Raw genomic sequence first — 21,532 nt, 5'->3', positions numbered from 1 at the left:
ACATGTAATTTGAGTCGATTGTATTTCATCGTACGTCAGTAATCAATGCCATTCTATACACGGCACCTTTTGAAACTTTACGAGGGGAATACCGTATAACAGTACGCATACACATGATATTATATAGTCTATTTTATTATATTTAATGCATTTCCTGGTATTGGTTGTCCTAACGGTGCTTTCTCGTGAAGCTAATCTTCTTGCACGAGTCATACCATGTAAACGGAATTCAAAGCATTATTCGGTCATGGGCTATTGCACCTGACTCGTTTACTTATGAAAGTAATACTGGATTTATTTTTGTCAACAAAAAATACCCTGTGATGAAAGTGTCCCTACAAAAAAATAACATTTCATGAAATACTCAAACGTAACGTAAAGTTTGTTATAATATATGTTATCATTCCTACAGAAAATACGGAGACAGAAACATTGTGGGAGAAAAGACTACCGTCTTGAGCAGTCGATACTACAGTGCACACTTTTGTGGAAATAATACACGGCAATTGTGATCATCACGCAATCCATGGCAAGACGCATTTTTTCTGATCACGTGATATGAAAGATGCATTAAAATTGACGATGTTATTCGTGCATAATTGCACATGTTCCAATCTGACAGTCTATATCGATCAAGAGGTCAAATAATGCCTAGCAACCTACACACGTACGTCTATTCAACAACGGCGCTCAAGGCCATACTATTCGTCACACACAGCAGAACAAGATCTCTATACCCGGAAGTTTATACGCGTTTTTATATGCTTTAGTGACAGACATCTTTTTTCAAGCAACTGGACTTTTGGAGGTTTTCACCTGCCCTATATTTGTTGACGCTTTGTATGTCTAATTAACTGTTCTCACGATACAAGCATCTTCAAAGTGGGCGTGTCCATTTAGCGTGCTCAGCCGACTTTGACTTCCCATCTGCACAATAATCAGCAACCAAGTGAATTCACACACGATTAATTGCGGTTTCATATTTTGTATATTTTGACATTCCAAGTTTTACAGTACATATCATTAACCTTTTTATATGAATGAACATGTTTCACAAGAACAAAGGTTTGCATGAAGAATAAAGACGAGCTGACCCGCTTTACAGTATTAAGTATCCGGGTCGGTTTGGATAGCATGACACATTTATTCCGAACTGTCATCACATTTTATCATGCTCAACGTGAGCTAGGTAACGTATAGAACCAAAATTCATATGATGAATCGGAAGTACAAATACTAGTAATATCAAATATCAGAAAAATTGGACCTACGGTGCGACACCTACCTTGTGTATTGTGATGTGTGGTGCAAGACCGGCTGTGCTGATCAACCAATCAAGTCGCAGGAGCATTGAGTATTATCTAAAATTAGCTGTGACATCACTTCCTCTAATGCATTCCAAGCGGGGTTAACCTCGAAATTGAAGTAAACACTACTTGTACGGACTTGTATGATATACATTCAGTAGATCTAGAATTTGTGATACAATAAAAATACATATTCATATAATTAAAATATTCTAAATGGTTTGCTTTATTTGAATTTGAATGTTATGGTGTTATCAGATTTGTTTCATTCAGGGCGTTCTGACCTGCCCGATAGAGAGGATAATACAAGGGACTGAACGTTGTTTTATGCCGCAGTCAACGGGTAATGAGTCTTGTTAGCAGTTTGTCAATGGCTGGTAACATGTGTTGGGGACATGCCAACCAGGTTGCACGTGTTGGCCGCATATAATCTATTTATAGAAAGCTAATAAAAGAACGATGTATCTGGGGAGCTCATCAAAAACCTGAATGCACGCGGTTTGAAATATTTAGAATGAATTAGTGAGTATGGTTTTACGCCTCTTTCAGCAATATTTCAGCAATATCAGCACACATGTGCCCGTGTGGGGATTCGAACCCGAGTCTATGGCGCGACGAGCGAATGCTTTAATCATCGGGCTACCCGACCACCCTTGGGATATTTAGATTCAGGAAATTAAATATGCTGAAGCCTCTTTTACATGTACACATTTACTTACAGGAGTAAATTTTATTATGTAATTTTAAGTTGAAGTTAAGTGCATATATATATAACAGAATGTTTTTATTTATCTATGTGATATTTATGACTGAACACCTGTACTATTTTGGACATTTTGTGCGTATATACAGTATAGCTGAATATGGACACACACACACACACACACACACACACACACACACATGTACTCGATTTAACTACACAAATTCTTGTGTCTTGTAGGTGGCCTTTTATTGAGAAAAATGCTACATTGTGCTGTTATTTTCAGTTCTCTTTCAACATATCTTTCATCTGTACTTTTGTACAGTTATGACGTTTGAGTGAAAAATGTCTGTGAGAACATTATGAGTCTTTCCGCATAATGAATTGACAGAAAGGCGAAAATGGAACAGATATTACAGTTGCTATTATTTATTTCGGAATCAGAATCCAGAATTATCGACCGCTTCATTCCATTAAGTACTTGGGTGACGTACTGAAAGAAAGAACGAGTGACCGGCGACCAATGAAAAGTCGAGTTATTTATAGAAAAGTACTAATTTCCCTTGGGGCATTTCAGATACCTTTAATCCGGCTTCCTTGGCAGGACGAATGCATATGAAAGTAACCGACGATCTGCGAGGAGTTATGGTTAATCGCCAACAGTGAATGAATAGCGTTAATTTGAAACGTTAAGAGAGTAACTTACCGTGTTCATTCACGATCAACAGATAAACCGTAATTGCGTGTTCAGAGTTGGTTATTCAAATTTCACCAATTGAGATTTAGTAAGAGAAAATGTAGAAAAATAAATGAAATCTAAACCTGACACTTTACCGATCGAAACGTCAGAACACTCGACTTCCATGCGGCCAACCATGGTACTAGACTATTACTTAGTCTTGGAAGTACACAATGTTGATAGAAATAAATATCTCTATTTACACTAAAAATGCGCCCTAGAGAGATGGAAGCTACGTTGCTTGAACATGAGGAAAATCTCATTCTAAGCTGTTGCGTTAGATAAAGGACTTGGAGGAAAGTGAGTGAGCTTAGTTTTACGCCGCACTCAGCAATATTCCAGCTATATGGCGGCGGCTGTAAATAATCGAGTCTGGACCAGACAATCCAGTGAGCATCAACAGCATGAGCATCGATCTGCGCAATTGGGAACCGATGACAACCAGGCCAGCAAGCCTGACCACCCGATCCCGTTAGTCGCCTCTTACGACAAGCATGAGTTACTGAAGGTTCATTCTAACCCGGACCTTCAAGGGTCTTGGAGGAAGGCAGAATGATATGGCGATGTCTATCTTACTGTCCCTGAACCACTATTAAGCCAGGGGCGGATCCAGGATTTTGGAGAAGGGGAATGCGCATAAATCCTGAAGTCCAAAGGTTAGTGGGGCTCCTCAGGGAAATTATTTTCGGGGGACAGGTGGGGCGCACCTACACTCATGTGTCAAAATTGTTTCAATTTTCAAGATGGCAGACATTTCGGCCGCGTCCGGTTATGGATACACACACGCACGCACGCACGCACGCGCGCACGCGCGCACGCACACACATACATACTTACATACGAGTGCACCTCTACACAATCTGTTTCATTTTTGACGAGTCATCACATTTAAATGAACTCATGCCATGTGATGGTTAACCTTCAGTGGGAAAAGCTAGCGAGAGAGCTATAGTGATACAGTCATTTTGGTGTATACGTATGTATTGTTTTGTACGCACCCGTAAAGATCCGGGTTAGAATTCATCTTAGCAACCGATGCTTGTCATTAGAGACAACTATAACGGGTTGGGCGGTCAGATCAGGCTCGCTGACTTTTTTTTTTTTGTAGTAACTGTGTTCCAGTTGCGTAGATCAATGCTCATGCTGTTGATCACTGGGTTGTCTTGTCCAGACTCGATTACTTACTGGGCGCAGTCATATAGCTGAAATTATGATGGGTGCCTGGCCGAGAATGCAATGGATATCGACCGCACAAAGTTTGTAAACAACCTGAATAAAGCTATTGTTTTATGGTTTAAACATATTTTATTCTATTCAAGAAGAAAGAAAAGGATTGGCAAACAAGCCTAAATGGCTTATATTAATGCCGCTCCATGATACATGTGAAGGTTCACATTTGTGCATAATACATATTTATAGTGGTTATAACAAGTTATCTCTGAATAATAACAATCATGGATATCAACAATTTATCTTGGTTTTGTTTCGTGGCCAGTTGATACAAATAAAAAAATAAGAGAAGCTACAAAACTTTATGAATCAAAACGTTTTGATGTAATAATGAATTGATGGACTGACCGTAGAATATCCATATTCGTCTGATGAGATACTGAGTTATTGCCATTTAGCACATCCCGCAGGGAGAAACCTTTCACATAGAAATACGATTCGTATCGAATGGTATTATATTTAGGACACATGAAAAAAATAGTGGAATACATCCTCATAATCTTGTGAGCAGGAACAAGAAGCATTATCAGAAATGAAACGATTATACTTATCACTGTTTAAGTCACTGCATCCCAATCTAAGGCGGCAGTGTATTATTTGACAAAATCGACTACCAAAATTTAGATCGAACATTGTGTTGGTATTAACTTGTGGTGTGATTGAATTCTTAAACTGTCCAACAGAGGAAGCGTTTGTAGCATTTGTAGGTAGGTCATTCCACAGTTTAATTGTATCGGGCAAAAACGATTTGGCATAATTAGTAGATTTGCATCTTATAGTCTGATAATTTTCATTATTCCTAAGATTGTAGTTACTGTTATCAGAAACATTCCCTGGAGCAAGATCACAAAGATAGTCAGGAACCATATGGTTTACCATTTTGTAAAATAATGTTAATTTAGAAGTTTCTCTCCGTTTCGATAAGGAAGTCAGGTTTGTCTCATGATATAGTTTCGCATGGCTTGTACCTCTAACTGCACCGCATATTGTGCGTAAGGCATCTAAGTGAAGGTTTTCTAGTGACAAGGACTGTTCGTTTGTACAATTGTCCCAGAGATGACAGCAATAGTCAAATAGAGGTAAGATAAAGGATTTATACATTGTTTCGAGAGTTTTGCGTGATAGTCTATATTTAAAACTACGAAGGCAATTAATCATAGGGCTAATTTTCCTTATCATTTCATTAATGTGGGAATGCCAGAGGAGGTTTTCCTGAAAAATAATGCCTAGGTGTTTATGAATCTGCACTTCATTTATAGGTGTACCATTCAACGAGAGGGTAGGTTTCGTAGAAGGTTTCGTTTTGTGTGAAAACTGGATAGTTTCAGTTTTGTTTGGATTAAATTTTACTTGCCAGGTTTCCGCCCATTTAGATATTCTGTCTAAATCTGAGTTAAGAATAAATGCACTCGTATGGGGATCGTCGATTATTACATAGAGTGATGTGTCGTCTGCGAAAAGGCGTATATTACTTTCGATTCCATCAACTATGTCGTTTATGTATATTAAGAATAAAAGAGGTCCAAGGACTGATCCTTGGGGCACTCCGGCTATTATCGGTTTTAATTCTGATTTGTAACCTTGGATAACTACTCTTTGCATTCTATTTTGCAAATAACTTCCAAACCATTTCAGTAACTTCCCATCTATCCCACATGATTTTAGTTTATGGATAATCCCTTTGTGCCAAACTTTATCAAATGCCTTGCTTATATCGCAGAATACAGCTCTTACTTCTTTTCCGTTGTCTATAGCTTTAGCAATAAAATTATACAAATGCGTGAGTTGGTAAGCTGTTGAATCTCCTGGCATGAATCCAGATTGTAAATTTGAGAGGCAATTGTTATCTCTCATGAAGTTAAAGACATATTTAAATATACATTTTTCACGTGTTTATCACGTTTTAGTTTAATTTTCCTATCGTTTGTTTCCGTGAGGAAAAATCTGTTCGCCATGTCCTTGAAAGTCTCAACGTTACCACTCGTATACAAAAGATATCCCTTCGTTAAAGGTCACATGCAACGTAAAACACAACTTTGTGCAGATTCTGATACCTTTCGGTATGGACTTACCGAAACAAATCATCAAAAATGCAAATTCAACTTATAAAGTTGAAAAATAACGCGATGAAAAAAAACGCGCGAAATCGTAGTTCAGACGATTCACTAATTTTCCCCCAGCGCTTGGGGGAATTCAAGTGGTTTCAACAGCTGGGCTGCGCTCATAGCACGTGCGCAGTGAAATAGGTTCGCGCAGCTTGGAAGCGGGTTGTCCGGTGAATACTCGGTGAAGGCTTTGGTGTGAGCTATTTTTCTACTGTTTTGTTGACATTTCACAGGCGCGAGCTTTTTATATGTTATGACAGTAGATTAACTGTTTATATAATTTCATTTGTCTATTTCACCACACGTTCTTCTTACCGAGTCACTTTCTCAGTTCGATACTTAAAAGCAATGTCATTATTTAGCGTTGACAGAATTTCTAACTGTGATATAGATATGTCGTTGTCACAGACAAAACTCAATGTCTGTTTTATTGACACCTATGTGTCTGCCTGCCTGTCTGCTAATGACCATATTCAATACACAACTGCGATCACTGACCACATGCAATTTGAACTTAACACCAATCAGGCTATACACCATAAACAAAATGCATTGATTTATGGCCCGAGTTCGGTCTCTGTCACATTATGTAATTACACAGACAGGCAGGTGTGATACTTGTACACATGACATGTTATGATGTTTGTTGATTGCAAAATGTTATACACAAAAAATGAGCATGTATTTACAAAACCCAACATCTCTATATATACACACACAATGAGCAGTGAGGGTATCTGCAAATGAACCAGCCGTTACACTTGAGTGCACACCCACCCTCTCTGACTGGGTTCGGTATCCCGGCTGCTTCGTTTCTTGGGAAGTACACAATATTGCACTTTTGATTTGCGATTGTACGCTTATAATTTTGTTTATATGTTTTGACATAACCAGCAATGTATATTATATGTCATGAATAAGTGATAATTGTGTTTTAATTATGTTTGATTTTTTGGTTGCATGTGACCTTTAAGTGTTGTCATCTCAATATCGAGCCAGTCAAGGTTACGGCCTTGGGCAACAAAATCGTCGCCCAAACAACCATATTTCCTGTAACAGACGCCCAGATGTGTGTGAATGACCTTGCTTGTATTAGAGACAGGCGTGCATCTAACACGTCTGATAGAGGTGGGGTAGCCTAGTGGTTCAAGCGTTCGCTCGTCACGTCGAAGACCCGGGTTCGATTCCCCACATGGGTACAATGTGTGAAGCCCATTTCTGGTGTCCCCGTCGTGATATTTCTGGAATATTGCTAAAAGCGGCGTAAAATAAAACTCACTCACTCTGATGGTGATGATGATGAATGGAGATTTTACGTGCGCTTTCCGACATGTTGTGTATTTCCCGTACGGAGTTCTCGACGGCCATTTGAACTCGAGTCGAGGTGTATGCGAGGTCTGTTACTAAACGAGGATTTTTAATTTACGTCACTGGTCATAACAGATTTGATTTTGAACGCAGCTAAAAATCCCAAGTTTGTGGGAGATACGTATAAGCAAATTATATTACATTCTTACATATGTTATATACTACCCATCAAAAGTTTAGACTCACTAGTGTAAATGTAGCCACTTACTTGTCCACTGTTCTAAACTAGCTTTTTGCAAAATATTCCATACTGTTTAAAGGTACTGTTTAGTTATGAACTGGTGTATTGTAAAACATATTCGTAACATTGAAAAGATTATTGTCATGAGTTCAGTAAATGATTAAAATCTGTGAAAATTGGCGAATTCTTAACAAAACTTTACACCAAAACGCATCTGTTCACATGCACGACATTTGCTCATGCCTTTCGCAATTTGAAGCATCATCCTTGTGCAATTCATCTGCATAAGGTTTTCAGTTGGTTCCCCCAAGTTGGTGGAGAAATTCATCTGATGTAACCACATACATATACATAACATATAGTGAGTGCTTTAAGTGAGTCTAAACTTTGATGGGTAGTATATTTGGGATTACATTTTCTCTATAGAGTATACTCAGTCTCCATCTCCACTTGTCTAAAAACAGATAAAAATATTTAACATCTTGCGGAAGAAACTTAAGCTTTAGAAAATGATATAAGAGATCATTTTCAAAATATAAATGAGAAACAACAACACAACCAGAGCAAAAATTTACTCTCCAACCGTAAATGACACAAAAAAGTTAGAGCAAAATGTTATTTTCCACCTGCTTAGACGTCTCCTGTTCTTAAACATATACATAAGATGCGTCTAGAGTCTGGTGAATATAACTTCAGGGGTATTTATCTTCAATCGTTTATCTTTAATGAAGAAAGTACTTATAAGTATATCGGATGGAAACGTGGAAATGGTACAGTGAGTATTGTTTTACGCCGCTTTTAGCAATATTCCAGCAATATCACGGCGGGAACACCAGGAATGGGCTTCACACATTGTACCCATGCAGGGAACTGAACCCGGGTCTTCGGTGTGACGAGCGAACACTTTAACCACTAGGCTACCCCACCTCCCGAAATGACATTAAATTGTTGTGAAAAGTGAGAGATCGTATATGATTCCGTGGCACCAAGAGGGATAAATGTTTTCTTTCAAGTTTTGCTGTCTCTTAAGTTTTGTTTTATTTGTTGTTTTAAGCCCAAACCCTACAATTTTCCACTAAAATAAACTGTCTGGACCAGACTCTGTGAGGTGAGGTGAGGTGAAATTGGGTTTAACGTCGTGCTTGTGAATATTTCGCTCATATGACGACGTGCATGCGTGTGTATCTGTATGTGCGGCTGCTTGTACTAGCCCAGACTTAAGCTGGTTTTATAGTGCTAGCCCACTGAGATACCATGCCGCAGTGAAGCATGAATACCCCACTCAGACACAGTATACTGACTCCGAGCCGACCAGTCCTTGATGTACCCATTTATGCCGAGCTCCAGGCAGGGACCAACAAGTACCATATTTTAACGTCTTTTGGTATGACGCGGTCGGGGATCGAACCGACGACCTTCCGCTCTCCGGGCGGACGCTCTAACCACTACACCACGGAGGCGGTCGGACTAGACTCTGTAGTGATTGACATACATGTATAGCTACGTAATAGGAATACAATGACATGTATCAATCAAAACATCAGGGCTGACCACCCGATCCTGTTCATCGACCCAACGATAGCTGTGCATATTATACTCTTTAAAAAAGTGGGGAAACGTGAACTTTCAACTGGGATAGGAGGTGTAAGCGTTAACAAAGTTTTCAAAGGCAGACATCTTATGAACGCACCAACATTTCTCTTTATCACCACCCCTAAACGGGGCGGTGAGGTAGCCCAGTGGTTACGGCGTTCGCTCGTCACACCGAAGACCCGGGTTCGATTCCCCACATTGTGTGAAGCCCATTTCTGGTGTCCCACGCCGTGGTATTGCTGGAATATTGCTAAAGGCGGCGTAAAACTATATTCACTCACTCACCCCTAAACACAACGCATGGGATGCACGTGCACAACGCAGTAGCTCCATACACGTGCTTGGGGGGTCATTTTTTAATTTGCTGGGTTTCATAAAGGTCGACAAATCACTGTATATCATTATTTTTTGACAATCATCTTGCATCACATAGTTGTAAGTGTTGGTTTCTAGCCGTTTTGTTGTTTTTTTTAATTTGAAAATGAAAATCGCACACATACAAATTTCACGTAATATACCAATCATCTTTCAAGAGCGATTACTGTACAAACAACTATGGTCATAAGGAAGTGCAAGTGGTGATGCACTCTCACAACTTTCATTATTATCATATCAAGATTGAATGACTCCGATATATCTCCCATTTTTTTCAATTGTAAGATATAAATGAAGTTCCCCTATTTTTTAAGAGTATAAATCATGTCAGAATGGGGGTATGGTGCCGTATACACATGCCCTGGGCCTTGATTTTCGAAGCTCTCTTAGCGCTAGGATAGTCGGAAGTGCCATACATTAACATTGACTTACGACTATCTTAGCGCTAAGAGAGCTTCGAAAATCTAGGCACTGGTGTCTTTGCGAGGATTAAAGATTTTTAAAAAAATACAAAAACATGATCCCCGACTTGACAAGGTCATCCATGATGTGTTGTACATGTACTGTGAAGCATTTCGGTCGGGGGTCATCTCAAAAAGATGATTTTTCTAAATCTTTAATCCTGGCAAAGACACGAGGGCCTGTGGCAGTACACGGGAGGATGCCAGAACCGCTTCAAACAGTTGAGGCATGACACTTTGTGTGGTATGTGTCGTGGAATGCTGGGTGCGAGGGTATGCTGGAAGTCTGACATGTTAGTACACATGGGAGATCAAGGGACAGGAATGACGTCTGTAAAACTAAATGTGCTTTAATTGGATGTGTTTGACTTGCTGGATGACAGAAGCGAACATAAAAGATCCCATTATTGGTGAGACTTGATCACATCATCCCACTTCGTACATTTTCGTGAATATGTTTGAGAGAGTACGTGTTAAATTTATGGATCTTTCTTACATAATATCTTGGTGTAATATTTTCATGACACATTTTGGTCCAATGCATGATTGTGAAACAATACATCGTTGCATGTCATGCCCACGTTTTCGGGTGTATCAAATATTGTCGAAATATATCGCTGATAACGTTGTTCTTAAACTTCACATTATACCAGTTGGTATTATTTCACATTATACCAATGACATGCTAGGGTACAAAATGATTTCATCTGAGTGAGGTCGTCATATGACCTGTGCAGCGCCACTTCATTGTTCAAGTTGTATAGGGCGGTGGGGTAGCCTAGTGGTTAAACGTTCGCTCGTCACGCCGAAGACCCGGGTTCGATTCCCCACATGGGTGCAATGTGTGAAGCCCATTTCTGGTGTCCCCCGCCGTGATATTGCTGAAATATTGCTAAAAGCAGCGTAAAACCATATTCACTCACTCACTCACTCAAGTTGTATAAGGGAGCGGTTCGGTAGCCCAGCTGTTAAAGCCTTCACTCGTCACGCCAACGGCCATGGTTCGATTCCCTACATGGGTACAATATGTGAAGCCCATTTCTGGTGTTCCCCGACGTGATATTGCTGGAATATTATTAAAAGCGGCGTAAAACCCAACTCACTCACGCACTCATGTTATATAAAACACTGGTGCAGATCCATTCGCACGAAGCAAAATAGATTCCTTTTATATATGGATTGCTGTTGCCTGTTATATCGTGTTGAGACTCAATGAACCTTAAAAACGCATTCAATCAATACATGGGGATATAATTTTTTATATGAAACCACGATTGCTCAGATTACTTGTAGAGAGATACTAAAACGGCGTAAAACCATACTCACTCACTCACTTGTAGAGAGAAGGAATATGCTTAAAATAGAACAAAATAAAATCAAAATAAATACTTCAAGAGCAATATTTATCAATGTACACTACACAAAATTACACCTGGGAATTAAAAAAAAGACTGTCTAAAACTTTGGGAACTTCACTTACATGCATTTACCGGTACAGTATATGGTTTGTTATTTATAAACCCTCGTATGACTGAAATAATGCCGATGAGACGTAAAATCTTAACTCACTCACTGTTGTAAACCTTCACATCGAGGTTTCAGCTCTATTAGAGCCTGCAGTAAGTCTAGATCTATTCCCGCTTATTTACTTCCGGGTTACGAAGGTTAAGGACAAGTTAAATTGCCTATGTCAAGGCGGAACGTGAGTGACTTTCATGACGCTGCATTTTGGTGTTAAACATCGAGTTTCGCAGCTCTTGCCGTCACTGGCATATCGAATGAGTCATATTTGAGGATATAGTAGCTTGTCACGTAGTGTCATTTACGGTAAACATAGCCCGCTTACCGCGCTGTACGACTGTAAATGAGATTGTCAGTGGCGATAAGGCTAGAATCTAACGGCTAGGCTTTAGTAACGTTGACTCGTCTACCCTCCAGCCCAGGGAACTTGGGAATAGTTTCTCGACTAGATGCTAACCGACAGATATAAACCCATAAACTAACTACAGCGGATCTCATCTGGAGAACAGATTGCATACCCGGGAGACAGGCTTAGAAGGGTGAGTACACTTAGCATTTCTTCTCAACAATTAGCAGTTTGGGGATGGGGGTTAGGGAGGCGAACTTCACCTCGGTCCGACATTTAGACATGACCTGTGATCAATAGTGATATAAGGCTGTGTCTCCGCTGTAGGTACACGTACAGGGCTTCTCGCCACCTGAGGTGACAGAGGTCAGTCAGGTCGTTGGCTATTGTGAAAACATGTGATCGATCTTTACATGTCTTCTATAAGGACATGATAAGCAAAATTGCCAAATCACAAATAAGCCCTCAAATAGCTGCATTTCAGACAATTTCATTGACATTTGACCATCAACAATGACATGATACCTTGCAACATGGGAGGTCTGTTGACACCTTCCATTCGATAAAGTCAGAATGAACTGACTGCATGCCCATTCTCAAGCACAAATGTAAGTTTATATCAAAAGAAACTGATTCAGGTCAGGATTATACTCATGATGGTATCTCTTGTTGCTGTAGATACCATGCTCTCAGAAACAACGGGATATATAGAGAAGACTACATGAGGTCTCATTATATACGAATTATACGAAACGAGTGTCCTTCCTATGGTATCTGACCGAGCGAAAGCGAGGTTAGATAGCATAGGAAGGTCACGAGTTTCGTATAATTCGTATGTAATGAGACCGAGTGTGGTATTTTATTTATTACCCACGTCTTACATGCATTAAATTGACAAAATAGCGTATTTTGGTTATTTTTGGTTTCAAACCGAAACCGGTTTCATAAAGAGGTTATGCGAAGAGTTTTGTACTGTAGTACAATATTTGCATGACGCCACACTGTAATGACGCCACTGCCTTGGTAACAGACGCCAGGATGCATGTCAGTTGCCATCGCCTCATTACAGCCTCCTACAGTAAACTACTCCGTAGCACCCCGCTTCTTGGTTTGCAGTTGCTTCATTCGGCTAACATCACTGGTGGAAACATTCCGTTTATGTTTTTCGATGGATATAATGTCTCAGTTCGACTCACAATTAAACAGCGACATGGCAACGTTCGCAATGTTTACATTCCCACAATGCATTTAAGTTATAGAATGAATGAATTCACGTGTTTGTTATGAATGAAAAAATAGTTACGTCAGAATGTGACCTAATTGAGAGGTCATCGGTTATCCAATCAAATCGTTAGAATCTCAGGTCAAGTCGTTATGACACAGGTCAACACGATACGACACTCGTGTGACGTACGAGATTAGTATGCAACTACCCATACGTTGACCACGTGGGTAATAAAGGTAATTATCAGAACCATATTGCAGGGATGGCATTTTTCTGCTGATCCGCAGATTTCCGCGGATTTTATTTCAAATTGTTCAATTGTGAATCGTCTAAATCCATTGAGAAACCCTCAAATTGATGACACAATATTACGTTTTCAGCTGAAAATAGATTTTCCTGTTGCCATCCCTGCCTTTTGGCTATACATTGTAATAGCACAATCTTTTGCACTCGGAACTCATCCGTGAAGATTCGGGTTAGAATTGGTCTTCAGCAACTCATGATTGTCTTAAGAGGCGACTAAGAGCTATGATTGGGGATTGGGTGGGCTTGTTTTCTGACTAGTTGACTCATGTCATCTTATCAGTTGCATGGACGATGCTCATGCTGTTGATCACTGGATTGTCTGGTCCAGATTCAATTATTTACAGTCGCCCTATATTTGGAATATTGCTGAGTGCGGCGTTAAGCAACAAATAAACAAACCCATAGCTCCCAGAATCGAAACAACAGGATAGGTAATTATCTTAAACCATATACATTGTAATAGCAGTGTTTTGCACTCAGAACTCCCCAATTACAATCAGCGTCAAGAAAAAGATATGCTTGTCTGAACTCTTGGCTCACTGTTTCTCAGAATTTATTAATCTAACATTGTCATTACCTGGGGTCACAAATTGCTTAATTCTCTAAGGCACCAACATATGATATACAGAGTTGAGTACCTTTGGTGTGTCATGATATGGTGAGGCCTGGTGATTTATATATGTTGATTATCTGATAGCAATGATTTGTATCCCAGTACTTATGGTGTGTCATGATATGGTGAGGCCTGGTGATTTATATATGTTGATAATCTGATTTGGAGCAATTACTCATAAAAATTTGTATCTGTTTTTCACAATGCAGTTAAGTTCGGTTTGAAGTTGTGTTGTTATTTCATTCAAATGTTCAAATGTTTTGGATCTGAATGTTTTAAAACTCAGGGCTTTTTATCCTAGTTCATACTGGTTTGTTATGTTAAATGGGTTTCCAGATAATTTGGATTTGATTAAAGCTTAACCAAGCATAGTGATTTTGTTGTCTTTTAACTCGATCATAAGTAGTTTTTTGTTTGAAAAATAATCTTGCAATATATTACAATACATATCACCATATATGCTTTCACATCGCAATATATCGCAATATGAACATTCTTTGCAATACCCACCCCTACCTATTTCATACGTTCATATTTTCTCCCTTTTTGAAGGTTAATCACAACACTGGATCATTAAATTTCGGACAGTGAAAATGGGATAGTGTAGGGGAGAAACATAAGTTGAGAGGCACTGTGCAGATTCATCAGATAATACTGGAATCTGCAGGGGAGAAACATAAGTTGAGAGGCACTGTGCAGATTTAGCAGAAAATACTGGAATCTGCTTGAACTGATTCCTGTAACAATTTCTGGTGTTATTCACATCAATATTTATTATAGTGTAATAAACCTTGCAATACAGGAGTTGTAAATATATGTATTGTATCGTGAGCCTTGTATTATGATACGATACTGTATTATATCATTATATCATGCATTGCCAACTTGGTAAACCTGTGAGACCTGCATCACTTTAGGCTTCGTGAGGATATATATATGAATACTGGCAAAAACAGTGTTAATCAAAACTCACTCACTCACTTCGCAGATGTTACTTAAAAAGTACATTTTCTCAACACTTATTCCACCCAGGGATCTCACAACCAAGACAAACATTTATTGTGTATCTTCTTCAGTTTTGCACTAATATTTACCTACAGTTAGAAGTGTAAACAATTATATGTGTACTAGTTATTGCTGGTATCACTTCATCGTCATGCCGAGGACCCGGGTTCTATTCCCCACATGGGTATAATGTGTGAAGCCCATTTCTGGTGTCCCCCGCCCTGATATTGCTGGAATATTGCTAAAAGTGGTGTAAAACCCCACTCACTCACCCACCCAACCCAACCCACCTAGCTAGCTCACTCACTAACTCACTCACTCACACTCACTCACTCACTCACTCACTCACTCACTCACCACTCACTCACTCACTCACTCACTCACTCACTCACTCACTCAGATACTCACTACTGTTAGTGTCATCTCACTCACTCATTGTTGGCTTATTCAATGTTACTCACTCACGTCAGAATATAATAACATGACACCAGAAACAATGCCATAGCTGAAGATGGATGACATCATTCAACACTTGTGTGTTTGTAAGATGTGTCTGTGCATTTTTCTAAATGTCCAGATGATTAAGAAATGATGCATAGTCATGAAAATCTTACGCTAGGATACATGTCAGACTGACTTATCCAAACTCATTTAATAATTCATGTATTGCCGTCGCTCTCAGCTTGGAAATACAAGAAACTGGATACTTGGTTGTAAAACTGGTATGACACACCTGTCTGTGTAATAACCTTTATAGCAGCAATCATCATATCGCCTGGTTGTCAGCTGTGTATAGAGATTATTAACCGAGAGTATTTCCATATCATTAATATCATATATTAGGAATAAAATGCCAGCATAACACATATTACTTTTTCCTAATATATGATATTAATGATATGGAAACACGAGATTTATAATCTCTTTATCATATAATGTCATTCTTAAAATTACTCTAAGAAAAGAAGCAAATCGTACGTGAATTTATGTGAAGAGAATCGAACGAGAATCCTAAGAATACTTAACGGTGCACCATGTTTGCCCCTGTAAACTCGTGATGATGTCATCAATGAAATGTTAACGTTTTAGGATTCACATGGCATGTTTGGAGTTTTGTGAAAGTAGTTTGTGTATTGACCTAATTTGCATATTTATCTGGTTTGGATACCAAGTTTATCAGATTGCTTTATTGCACCGATACATTCTGTTATGAACACACAGTTGACAGATCCCAGTCGTGAATTATTAAACAACAGATGCTGACAATAAATGTTCAGCAAAAAAGGACTTGGTGATGGAAATTGTACAAACTGTGTGAGTCATCATCGGGCAACAAAGCATGAATATCCTGTACTTAGAAAGCATGAAACAGTCTGTACTTATCAGATGTACATTATTTGATACAGGAAGCGAAGAGTTAGTGAGTGCGTTTTACGCAGCTTTTAGCAATATTCCAGCAATATCAAGGCAGGGGACACCCAAAATGGGCTTCACACATTGTACCCATGTGGGGAATCAAACCCAGGTCTTCGACGTGATGAGTGAACACTTTAAATACTGGGCTATTCCACCTCCCCCAAGATGAGAAGAGAGACGTGTTCAGCATGCTTGAAGGAAAAATATAGTTGTTTCAAGTGCAATAATGGCTCAAACTTATGATTATAGTCATATTCTGAAAAATTCAAGCTAGACAGTTAGACTGTCAAGTGAAATAGTTTGCCAATTGGGTTTAAAAGCTGCCTGTCTCGACAAAGCTGCATTCACAAATGTAATTTACTAGCGTCACAGTGCATGAAATATACATCACCCTGTGTTCACAAATAGAGCATAGCTTTTCCCAATACATTCTTTACAAATGAGTCTGATGTCTCATAAGGTCAAAGTTACGATCCATGTGTCACATGCAATTACTGAGACGAGTGTGCATTACCTACTGGAGAAGTGTTTATGTAAAGGTGATGCCTGCATTGTATGAGTAAGGAAAAAGTGAATATTATTCATCTGTGATGTAGGGCTGTAACGATTCGGTTCGATTCATCGAAATTGAATCTGACACCTTAGTTTCGATTTTCGATAACCATTATCACTATTCCGATTCGATATTTGAATATCTATTTAAATATTTCCAAACAGCGAGAACGTCATTTGACTCGAAGCGGTTTTGAGCGTTAAAATAAGGGTTTAACATGATTGGTCGACGCTGGGCTAATGATCATATGGGAATTGATGCTAGTAGACATCGCCAAGTTGACGATGGATTTTACGCTACGTCAATTTACATTCCTGATTTCCTAGTCAAATCTTGGGAAAACGTTTCAGTGTGATATGTTTTGTTTAATAAACTCTGAGAGTTAAATGAAATCTGATGTTTTACTTGTATGAAGAATCGTATCGAAAATGATCGAATTGAGGGCTCAGTATTGAAAATCGAATCGAATCGAGGTCTGGGTGAATCGTGGCAGCCCTACTGTGATGATTTGTGTTGGAATTCATCTTTAGCCTCTCATGCCTGTCATTAGCGACTAACAGGAGCTGGTCATGCTCAGTGACTTGGTCACTTGGTGACAGAATGTGACCAGCTGATCCTGCTAGTCACTAATGACAAGCATGATAGGCTGAAGATGAGCTCCAACACTAATCATCCCCCAGGTGTGCGAGAAAGGATGGATATGACACAGCACAGGTTAATGAATCAATACCTTTGTCGGCACTTGTGCACGTTCTTCTTGAACACATGGCTGTCCCTTTCTCTGCACTCCTCCCTCGTAACAAATAGTAAACTGTGTCAATATTTTGATGATAGTTTGTGAAACAACTTTTTAATTTTTAGGACATAAATTCTGTGAAAACCTCACAGAGTTGGTCTGATGTTTTGATTATGATCAGGGTTTCATTGAGTATTTTATTTTTATTAGTTTTCGAGTTAAATTGCAATTCATTTGTCCGCTTTTGAGCGAAACGGAATGTAACGCTGCACTCAGCAATATTCCAACTATATATGATGGCAATCTGTAAATAATCAAGTCTGGACCAGACAATCCAGTGATCAACAGCATGAGCATTGATCTACTCATCTGGGGTATGATGACTTGTGTCAATCAAGTCAACGAGCCTGATCACCCGATCCCGTTAGTCGCCACTTACGACAAGCATGGGTTGCTGAAGGCTAAATCAAACATGGATCTTCACGTGTACTGTGACACTGAGGGAGTTGATTCAAGAATCCATATGAAGGAAATATTTAAAGATGAAAGTTGACAGCAACTTTGGTTCATTGGCTGTCTTTGGTTTCTAAACTGATGACTTTATATCCAGGTTAGCTACAGTGATACAGCACTGTTTTCTGTTAGCTGTCACATGTCTGAATATTGTAATACAAGTTTATGAAGACCTACATCAATATATACAGTACGGTTTGAATTACACGTAATGTATTCGGCATATTGAACGTCCTTGACTTACCAGTCTGCAAGTGCCCAGGGCCTAGTTTTTCGAAGCTCTCTTTGCGCTAAGATAGTCGTAAGTGCCATACATTAACATTAACTTACGACTATCCTAGTGCTAAGAGAGCTTCGAAAATCTAGGCCTGCATGTCCTAAGCCTGAAGGCCGACTTCTGGATCATGCCTAGCCTGTCTCACAGTCCCTGAACCACATTATTTTACCTACTGCCAAGTCCTGTCTGAAGTGCTAAAGCCCTAAATAAAGCAAGTCTAGATTTCCTCAGGATCTGAATCTCTGGTCTCCCTGGGGCTCCTTTTCAATTTAAATGGGCTTGTTTGTTACTATCAAAATTATATATATTCAGAGACTAAACCTTAGTCTAGATCATGCCCAGAACTAGTCCAGGAGGCAGTGTGCAGAAATAGCCACTGGCCCGCTAGCCAGTCTCTAGTAAAAATGTAGTTGGGCCAGTAAATGTCCACAGTCACTGGCCCGACTGGTTATGAATTTTCATGGGGTCATTTTGTAAATATATCACTTTCTCCGAATTGTTAAGTTATAATACACTTTCAAATCAAGTTATTTAAGCATATTAGACATCATCATAGTGTTTTCTTATTTGTTTTTGATGGTAGTTTACCTTTTTGTAATCTTTTGCTGAGTTTCTACATTCAAATTTGAGGCTAGTGAATTGTTTTGTGGGCTTGTAACTTTCAGGCAAGACATTTAATAGATAGCTTGTCCGTTGTCAACGAGGGCGATGGAGATGCCATTGATCCGCCATTACATGACTGAGTTCTGTCTAGAAGAAACGTTTGCGCATCGCGCAGGGGAAGAGGTTCTAGTTTTCCCGAAGCATACGGAAATTACCGAGGCCTTGCGAATGATCACTTTTGAAACAACGTCGCTGATTGCACAACTAAATCTGATTGCAACCAATGACGAATCCTGAACACCCATGAAAGGGCCGTATTAGAACAGAGGTTCGTAGGAAGATATGACAAGTAACCTCTGTGGGAAGAGAATGGTTAACACCTGAAATTGCTTGTCTTCAAATATAGAAAGACATGACTTCATTTAAGTTGATAAGGAGCCCCAGTGTGTTAAGAGATTCAGAATGAAATCTAGAGTTGATTCATTTAGAGGTGTTTTCATTACAGACAGGGCTGGGTGGATGGGAAAATAATATGGTTTAGGGAGTGCGATACAGACTAACTTGTTGCAAATGTTTTGAATGAACATATCTGCTCAAGAGTTGTGAAGTTATTAGTAAGCATGTTAACTCTTTCTTTCCTTAATTTCCTTCATTTCTGAAAGGCACACCTAAAATATTTGTCTGGTGCCCTAAGGCACACTTAGAAAAAAGGTGTTTCTATCCCTAAGTCGTACTTTTAGATTCTGTGGATACTGCATTGATAAATCAAACATATTTTAATGTTTCTACTTAAGGACAATATTTTTACTCAAGTTCATAGTAGTGTTGGGAATTGGTTAAAATCTCACAATTGATGATTGCTTCATTACCAACAAACAATCATCGAAAAAAATTGGTTAGCGTCATTTTTCAGATTTTCCTATCCAGGTTGTTATTGCAGATATGTATAACATGATGCAACTTGCTACTTTAAAGTGATGACTAATATATCATGAACATAAACTTCCTTGAGTCTTAGAGAAATATTCAGTCATGGCTTTTCAGTTAGTAAAGTGAGTTTTCTAAGAATTAAACACGTTTTCAGGCCCTGACAACTTCAATGATATGTTCCATTGTCAAGTTTCTCAAAGACTAAAACAGTCGTTCCAAAATCGTTGATGTTCGATTATGAGAAATTATGATCGATTGCTTGGTCGTTTGGTCACTGCGACCAATCTTCGATTATTTCAATTAATCGAAACACCACTAGTTCATAGCAATAAGATTTTATCATTTTTGAAAGATTTTGATCTTTATTAGAACATGTTACTTTTAGCAAAATTGTCAGTTTTGTACTAACCTGTGATATGTGATGATGATGATGATATTTGATGTCCCACTTTTACGATGGTTCTCGATGGTTCTCATCTTGAATAGCTGGAAAATTGCTGATGCGGCATAAAGCAATATCAATTCATTTCATTAGTAAGCCATTCTCTTCAGTATTAAATTATTACAAGCCCTTCTGTATTTTACAAAGCGTCAAGCATGGGACAAAGCTGACTCATGCAGAATCAAATACTGTTGTAGGTGTTATTTTCAATTCAGGTTCACTCAGGTTAATATAGGTTCCACTACACTAAATCAGTATCGCTTGCTCACTGAACCGGTCCGTATGTACACAAGTCAAGAGAGACAGAGACATGTGACAGCTGTGATTGGATGAAATAGTGTAAGATGATTGTTTTTTAAAAGCACATCCAACCAGTAATTAAAACTGGCAACAATTTTAAGTATTTAGTGCTGTCATTTTTATCACCATCACTTACGCTTATTGTGTGTACAGATATTTTCCAGTAGGTGACATTTGGTGCGGAACTGGGGTTGATGTGTTCCGCTTCCTGTGCTCGCAAAACGAGCCGGACAAGTTGGCCAGATATTGTGTTTTATTGTAGTTTAAAGGCCAGAGTGTACCCATGTGTACATGGAATGGCTGTTGATAGCATGTCTATTTTTTTTTAAATTATAAGGTTACTATAGAAGTCTATGGGAAAACATTTGGTGGTGTGTAACCTATAAGTGTTGCCATAAATTCAAAGGGAGGTTACTGGTGTGGATGTTAGTGCATGGGGACGGTCCTACTTATTGGTAAAATCATGCATTGATTATTTCCTGTTGTAGGGTAATATGATCGTATTTACATATTTGGCAGAGCTGCAAGTTGATTTATCCTTCATTACTGCTCGTGTAAAGTCACATCACACAGTTACAGCCAATATCGGCCATTGATTTTCAGTCAAACATGTTGACATTCCACATATAGAACAGAAAGGGGCACTTGCTTCTGTCTGAGACATTTACAACAGACAGCAGACTC

The 21,532-nt window shown here is 39.0% G+C and overlaps 1 protein-coding gene across 1 annotated transcript in view; it reads left to right on the top strand.

Moving 5' to 3' along the window:
• Positions 1 to 11,727: 11,727 nt before the first annotated feature.
• LOC124258957 (argininosuccinate lyase-like) overlaps positions 11,728 to 21,532 on the top strand; it is a 35,480-nt gene continuing 25,675 nt past the window's right edge. Inside the window, 1 exon segment of the mRNA XM_046693026.1 lies at positions 11,728 to 12,122. The gene's annotated coding sequence lies outside the window, so the exon portion shown is untranslated.

The sequence above is a fragment of the Haliotis rubra genome, unplaced genomic scaffold, assembly GCF_003918875.1.
Source record: "Haliotis rubra isolate DU_JTF1 unplaced genomic scaffold, ASM391887v1 Scf704, whole genome shotgun sequence".
NCBI classification, from domain to species: domain Eukaryota; kingdom Metazoa; phylum Mollusca; class Gastropoda; order Lepetellida; family Haliotidae; genus Haliotis; species Haliotis rubra.
Note: the sequence above shows the minus strand (reverse complement) of the source record. Positions and strands in the feature narration are given on the sequence as shown.